We start from the raw sequence: 8109 nt of genomic DNA on the forward strand, positions 1-8109 counted from the left end.
AATCTCCCCCCTTTATCCTCAAATCACTGGCTTGTGCATACACTGGCTGTGCATGATATGGCATAACAAGGGAATAACTGGGTTAAATCTAATGGTATGAACAATACCCAATGACAGAAATAAATTGTCTGGTATTTTACTCTTTGGTTATCAGTCATTGACCTTCATTGGAAATCTTAATATTAGATTTTGAGTACTAGGCTATATCACAATAAATTGGAATGTAGGAAGTAAGAATTTTATGCATCTATCAAGGCACAAGGTGAGACCCAAATGCAGACACAGGAGGCAGATGGTTGGAGTCTTCCAATGTTTATTAATCCAAAGGGGTAGGCAAGAGAATGGTCGTGAACAGGCAAAAGGTCAAAACCAGATCAGAGTCCAGGAGGTACAGAGTGGCAGACAGGCTCGTGGTCAAGGCAGGCAGAATGGTCAGGCAGGCGACTCCAAAGTCCAGAAACGGGTAAGGGTCAAAACCAGGAGGACTATAAAAAGGAGAATGCAAAAAGCAGGAGAACGGGAAAAACGGTGGTTGACTTGGAAACATACAAGACGAACTGGCACAGAGAGACAGGAAACACAGGGATAAATACACTGGCACAGAGAGACAGGAAACACAGGGATAAATACACTGGGGAAAATAAGCTACACCTGGAGGGGGTGGAGACAATCACAAGGACAGGTGAAACAGATCAGGGTATAACAGCATCATTTTATTTTTAACTGAGGGTTGTCAAACATTTTCTTTTTCTTTGGGGAGGGTTATGTGTTTTTTATTTTTATTGGAAACGGGAGAGGGTAGTGTGTTTTTTTCCCCCTGGTTTACATTCGTTCTTTTGCAGGTTTTACTATATAATTTCTTCCATCCGAGCCAAATTTACTCATCCCCCTATATCAAGGTGTTTTGGTACTTCTCTTATGCACTACGCTTTTCTGTGTGCTAACTTTTACTATACAACAGGTCTCTATCCCCCATTCACAGTGACAATAGTGGTAGGTAGATCGTTCGTCCAGCTCTGCAATTGGCTAACTAGCAATCCAACCTGGTCTCAGAGCATTTCCTATTATTCTGTACGTAATCCAAATCACTCCATTTAGTATGATATGTTACATTTAGTATTGTATGTATTAATTTGTGGATGTCCAAAACCCATTTCGTATGATACTGTATATTACGAATTACAATTTGTATTATATGTTACGAATTTGCAAAATGTACAATATGTTACAAATTTACAAAATGTATATGTTCCGAATTCTTGCTAGGTGGCTAGTGTCAGAACAGAAATTACAAGACTACGTTATAATACTGTTGTTGCATAAAATGGTTGTTTTATGCAACAGAATCATTTTTTTTTAGAACACTCTCATCTGTGTGTGTGGACTGAAAGTGGACCTCTGGGAGATTTAACACTGACAGTGAATTTACGATGGATTGGTGATAATACAACATTCAATTCCATGATTAGTGTCTGTGTGCCTGTCTGCTGGTAACAGGAAGAACCAATCTCCAGTTTATTTAAAGAAAGGATTTAGTATTCTAGGTTGCATTAGTATTTATGTACAAGCAAGCAGCAAATGAACTAGAGACAGATATTTGGCGCCATTTAAATCTTGAAGTCTGTTGCATGAGAGCAAAATGTGCCTTTGTATAAATTCTTTCATCTGTGATTTGTCATGAATATCCAGGATGGATTTTGCTATAAAATGCTGTGGCTTAGTCCTGCTGGTTGGGCTCTCAACGAATCACCTACGGGGGGCTCGTTGACAAGCTCCATCATTACTGCAGTAATTAAATAATAAAGTTTACTTGTTTTGAAGAAATGTAAAAGTCTCTCCTTTTGATTACAATAATTCCACGACACTAGGTGGCTAATGTTTGCTAGCTGGCTAATGTTAGCTAGCCTAGGGGTTAGGGTTAGGGGTTAAGGTTAGGGCAAAGGTTGGCTAAAAGGGTTAGGGTTAGCTAAAAGGGTTAAGGTTAGGGTTAGGGGAAGTGTTATCTAACATGCTAAGGAGTTGCAAAGTAGCTCAAATTTATTAAGTAGTTGAAAAGTTGCTAAAATGCTAAAGTTATACGTGAAGAGGGCACGACAAAATCTTTTCCCCATCAGGAGACTGAAAAGATTTGGCATGTGGCCCCAGATCCTCAAAAGGTTCTACAGCTGCACCATTGAGAGCATCCTGACCGGTTGCATCACCACCTGGTATGGCAACTACTCGGCATCTGACCGTAAGGCCCTACAGAGGGTAGTGCGAACGGCCAAGTACATCACTGGGGCCAAGCTTCCTGCCATTCCGGACCTATATAATTGACGGTGTCAGAGGAAAGCCCATAAAATTGTCAGAGACTCCAGTCACCCAGCTTCTACCCCCAAGCCATTAGACTGCTGAACAATTCATAAAAATTGCAACCGGACAAAAAAATCCCCCCCCCCCCCCCCCCCCCTTGTACACTGCTGCTACTCACTGTTTGTTTGTTACCTATGCATAGTCACTTCACCCCCACCTACATGTACAGATAACCTCAACTAGCCTGTACCCCTGCACACTGACTTGGTACCGGTGCCACCTGTATATATCCTTGTTATTGTTATCCTTATTGTGTTAGTTTTTATTATTACTTTTTATTTTAGTCTACTTGGTAAATATTTTCTTCTTCTTGAACTGCACTGTTGGTTAAGGGCTTGTAAGTAAGCATTTCACGGTAAAGTCTACACTTGTATTCGGCGCATGTGATTTGATATGATACTAATTTCCGTGTCCCAGACTTACATTTATTATGTTATGTCTAGTCTATGGGAACAGGCTGAGCAATCATCACCCATAAAAACATTCAAAGCTGCATAAAATGTTTTATATGAATCTACAAGAACAAATAGGAATAGCTGATAGGCAGCGGAGAGGCCAAGTGCATCACTGCATATGAAAGAACAGTGAAGACATGTTTTATTTTTACCTTTATTTTACTAGACTAGTCAGTTAAGAACAAATTCATATTTACAATGACAGCCTACCCCGACCAAACCCGGACGACGCTGGGCCAATTGTGCACCGCCCTATGGGACTCCCAATCACGGCTTGTTGTGATACAGCCTGGAATCGAACCAGGGTCTGTGCCTTAGACCGCTACGCCACTCGGGAGCCCCACAGCTAAAAAATCTTGTTTAGGGACAATACAATTATCCTACCTAGACTAGCCCACAACACCACAATGCAATGAATAATTGCATTAGAGTACAACATCCTAGCCTATTCTAGACTGCATTGAAAATGACATTTGAATAACGGCGCAAAAGCCCTGTGATTTGAATGTTTCAATTGATTTGGATCAGTTATGGGCCTACAGTTTATAAGGTCTTGAAAGGCACAGTAGCATGCCAGTATGGCTGTATTTTTACTTCTGATACTGAATGCACTGTCTGTTGAAGATCATTCTCCCAAGTCATCCTATAATAATGTGGCCACATATTCTCCAGGCAGGCCCAGTTATTCAGGAAAGTTTACTACAAGCTCTGCCTCCTCTCCAATCCGAGCAGCTATTCCTTCAATATAGCCTAAATATGTATAATTTACCTTTTTAAATGTATTACCTGTTATATGTGGCATACACAACCAGTCACAATGATTTAATCTGATTAGGCTACTTCAAAAATCTCCTGTAGGCATGCACATGTTCATCCAAAATATTATTCCAGCGTCCTCACATTAACTAAAGTAAAGTAGCCTACATGTCTGATAAAAAATGTCACCACATCATGGGAAAGCATGCAGTTTATTAGGCTACAGATGAAATAAGTTATGATCAACTTCACAGGGAGGTGAAATTGCGCAGTGATGAGGTCGATGCTCCTTTCAACAAATATCTATTGTGTTATTCTGGTCACATGATGATCGATGCTTGGTTGCCCTTTGACAAATAAAAATAACCTCACTCTTTTTTCCATAATAATCTCATCATGTAGTAGGCCATACCTGCACTGTATCTGCAAGCTGTTAGTTAGATGGCACGTGCCAATACCAGAGTGGGCACATTCGCTATACCTACGTCAACATTTTTGTGACAAAACCATTAGTATGCCTGGAGTTGAAAATGTGATTTAATTCTAATTTAATTTTAAAACTTTGATTTTTTATTCAGTACATTTAACCTCAATAGGTATTTTTTTGTGCGCTACGTATTTACGCACAGACTTTTATCTGAAACAAGTCAATTTGATGGAAACACAGCTCTGATGGGAAAATGCTCCACGGTTTCCCTTGGCTGGTAATTGCCGGCATTTGGCCGATATTTTTTTTTTAAACCGATTAAATCAAATTGTAGCAGGCCAAATTGTCCAGGAGAGGCTGTCTATAACAGCCTACACCACGGATTTGTGCTTCAGCATCATTCTCTCATGCCTTGCACACAAATGCGCCTGCTGCGGAGGAGAGCGAGAGCAGTAAAGGAGCCTTGGCCTAGGCCACTGTTTAATGTGAAGATGGGGGCCTTTTTCATTGCAGTAAAACAAATGTTAGAGGAAAAAGAGTATGCCTATAGTGAAAAGCCTACAAGGGGATTTTGATATAAATTGTAATATTGTAGTAGACTAAGATGAGAAGAATGCAGGCTACTGTGCAACTCCCTATTTAAGCAGGATGACATTTTGGAACTAAAATATATTTATAATCATTTGTTTTATCAATATTATTATCATTGTATATCATTGTTATTATTGTAAACCTATTTATTAATCAAAACCAGTTCTTTAAATATGCAAAACTTGTTTTGTTTAATTCTGTTGAGACATTTTCATCAACTAAATTAAATTCAATCTGTCTTTTTAATTGTGTGCTCCGTATTTAGTTTAAGATAGGATATAAGTAGGTCTGTTGTAAAATAAATATCATTAGCCTATTTATGTAATTTGTTGGATATTATAGGCACTTGCCTTTGTTGGTAATTGCTGCAATATAGCCTTTGCACAGGTTTAAACCAGTTCGCAAGTGTTTTGTTTCATTCTGTTGAGCCATTTTCTTTGACCAAATTAAGTTCAAACTGTAATGATGTGTTTGCCAATGGCTTGGCTTACTGTAATGCTGTGTATAAACAATAGCTTGACTTACTCATATTACTCTAACACAATTTTAAAACTGTTGTGAAAGTTTGGTGTGGCTATTATTAAGCTTTAGCTACTGCAAGCCTATGATATGAAGGCAGTGTGCACCGGCACTCCAACAGTTGAACTTGAGATGAGGAAGAATGTTTCAGGCCTACCAGAGTTACTCCTATAATCTAACTATATAATGCTGAACTGATAGATCACATCACACAGATGTATAACAGAACACACACACACACACACACATGCTCAGTTTTTGATAATACAACCCTAAGTAACAGTACAGATGAAAAATGATCAGACATATTGTACATCTTACTGTAGAAATTATTGTTGAAAAAAAGTCTAGGTTGGAACTGTTGTTAAAATACAATAAATAATTGTTATTCTGAACTGGAATAAACTGATTGATCACATCACACAGATGTAGACCAGAAAACACACACACAGTCCTAATGAGAGGTGTGTGACTGGTTGAAGTTTTCAACAAGCAGGTCTATTCTGGGCTCAGTTTGTGAAAGTGCAACTCTGAGGTCATGCTCAGCATTGAGTCTGTTTCTTTACTTGTTTCTTAAGTATGCTTTCGGAAAGTACTCAGACCCCTTGACTTTTTCCACATTTTGTTACGAAACAGACTCATTCTAAAATGAAATGAATAAATACAAATCCTCAGCAATCTACACACAATACCGTCTAGTGACAAATCGGAAAAATATGTTTTTGCTAATTTTATTAAAAATAAAAAACAGAAATACCTTATTTACATAAGTATTCAGACCCTATGAGACTCGAAATTGAGCTCATGTGCATCCTGTTGTCACGTTCTCCAAGATAGCAGGAAAGGGGGAAGTCAGGCGCAGGAGACTGAGGTCCGTTGAACAAACGTTTAATCAAGCCCAGAGCAAATACAGCGACAAGGCAGGGTGCACAGTCAACAAAAAAGGAAGGAGAATATCTCCAAACTCCAAATAGACGGGGCGCAGCCCGGCAACCCTAATGCCTATCCAAATGCGTTGCGTGATACATAAATCCTGCCCACTACAAATAAACGTAACACGAAACAATCCCGCACGAATCCCAAACTAAAACAGACAAACTAAATACCCCCCCACTAATGACAAACAAGGAACAGGTGCAGACTAAAACAGACATAACCAACAGACACTGAAACATGGATCGGTGGCAGCTAGTAGGCCGGCGACGACGACCGCCGAGCGCCGCCTGACCGGGGAGAGGCGGCACCTTCTGTGGACGTTGTGACACCTGTTTCCATTGATCATCCTTCAGATGTTTCTACAACTTGATTGGAGTCTACCTGTGGTAAATTCAATTGATTGGACATGATTTGGAAAGACACACAATTGTCTATATAAGGTCCGACAGTTGACAGTGCATGTCAGCACAAAAACCAAGCCATGAGGTCAAAGGAATTGTCCGTAGAGCTCAGAGACAGGCTTGTGTCGAGGCACAGATCTGGAGAAGGGTACCAAAAGATGTCTGCAGCATTGAAGGTCCCCAAGAACACAATGGCCTCCATCATTCTTAAATGTAAGAAGTTTGGAACCACCAAGACTCTTCCTAGAGCTGGCCGCCCAGCCAAACAGGGGAGAAGGGCCTTGGTCAGGGAGGTAACCAAGAACCTTATGTTAATGTGATATTTTTTATAATTTTATTTTTTTATAATTTAGCAACCTCAACTGGGGTGAAGGCTCACCTTCCAACAGCACTAGCGGTTCTGGGGGGCGGCCAGTGCCCCTGTGACAACAATTTTGGTCCCCCTTGTGGCCCCCCTAAATGTGGAGTATGAAATAATTTTTACATAAAGTTTTGCTATCGTTCTTTTTTTACATCCGTTATTAGACACTGGCAATGCGGAACATGGTCTTTTGCCTGCTAATGCCTTCAATGCAGTGAAGAAAACGATATGACAACAATAACGTCTAATGTAACTGGCCCCTCTAACAGTACAACTGGCCCCAGCTTGGCCCCCCCAGTTGAAATGGTCTAGAACCGCCACTGTCCAACAGGACAACGACCCTAAGCACACAGCCAAGACAACACAGGAGTGCCTTTGGGACAAGTCTCTGAATGTCCTGGAGTGGCCCAGCCAGAACCCGGACTTGAACCCAATGTGACATCTTTGGAGATACCTGAAAATTGCTGTGCAGCAACACTCCCCATCCAACCTGACAGAGCTTGAGAGGATTTGCAGAGAAGAATGGGAGAAATTCACAGGTGTGGCAAGCTTGTAGCGTAGTACTCAATAATACTCGAGGCTGTAATCACTGCCCTAGCTGCTTCAACATAGTACTGAGTAAAGGGTCTGAATACTTATGTAAATGTGATATTTCAGTTTTTATTTTTATAAATTAGCAACAAATTCTGAACCTGTTTTTGCTTTGTCATTATTGGTTATTGTGTGTAGATTGATGGGAAAAAGACAATTTAATCCATTTTAGAAAAAGGCTGTAATCCTATTTCATTTGTTAGTTTTGAGAGACTCCTTAATAAGCAATTCCCTGCACAAAACACATTTCTGGCGCTCCTCGTTATTTCTCAAAGTGTGTATTAATCCACGACAGAGAAACTAATCTCTATATTTGAGTTTCATGACAATTGAGCTCAGTTAGAACTTGTTGCTAGTTTGAGTCCATTCGATGACAGCGGTGAGTGATGACGAATGGGAATGACAAACCAGTGGCTGACAGCGCATAATCTGTTGATGAACAACAGCTCTGCAGCGTGTGGGTCTCGGAGTGATCTTAAAGAAAATTGTCGGGAATAGATCCGATAAACCGTGAATCACACGGGCATTTTCCACCCACTCGCGCAGATGCCAAATTGAGCAGAGTCACCGAACAACCATTAACAGATCCGCCCGACCCATACTTTAAGAAAGGCTGATATAGGCTACTGCACATTACGCACCACACAAAAAAAAAACATAACAGCCCATAGATGTAGCTATGTTAAATAAAAAAAAACGTGACCTCCGAAAGCGAGATGG

The sequence above is a fragment of the Salmo salar genome, chromosome 01 (assembly GCF_965601325.2).
Source record: "Salmo salar chromosome 01, fSalSal1, whole genome shotgun sequence".
In the NCBI taxonomy this organism is placed as follows: domain Eukaryota; kingdom Metazoa; phylum Chordata; class Actinopteri; order Salmoniformes; family Salmonidae; genus Salmo; species Salmo salar.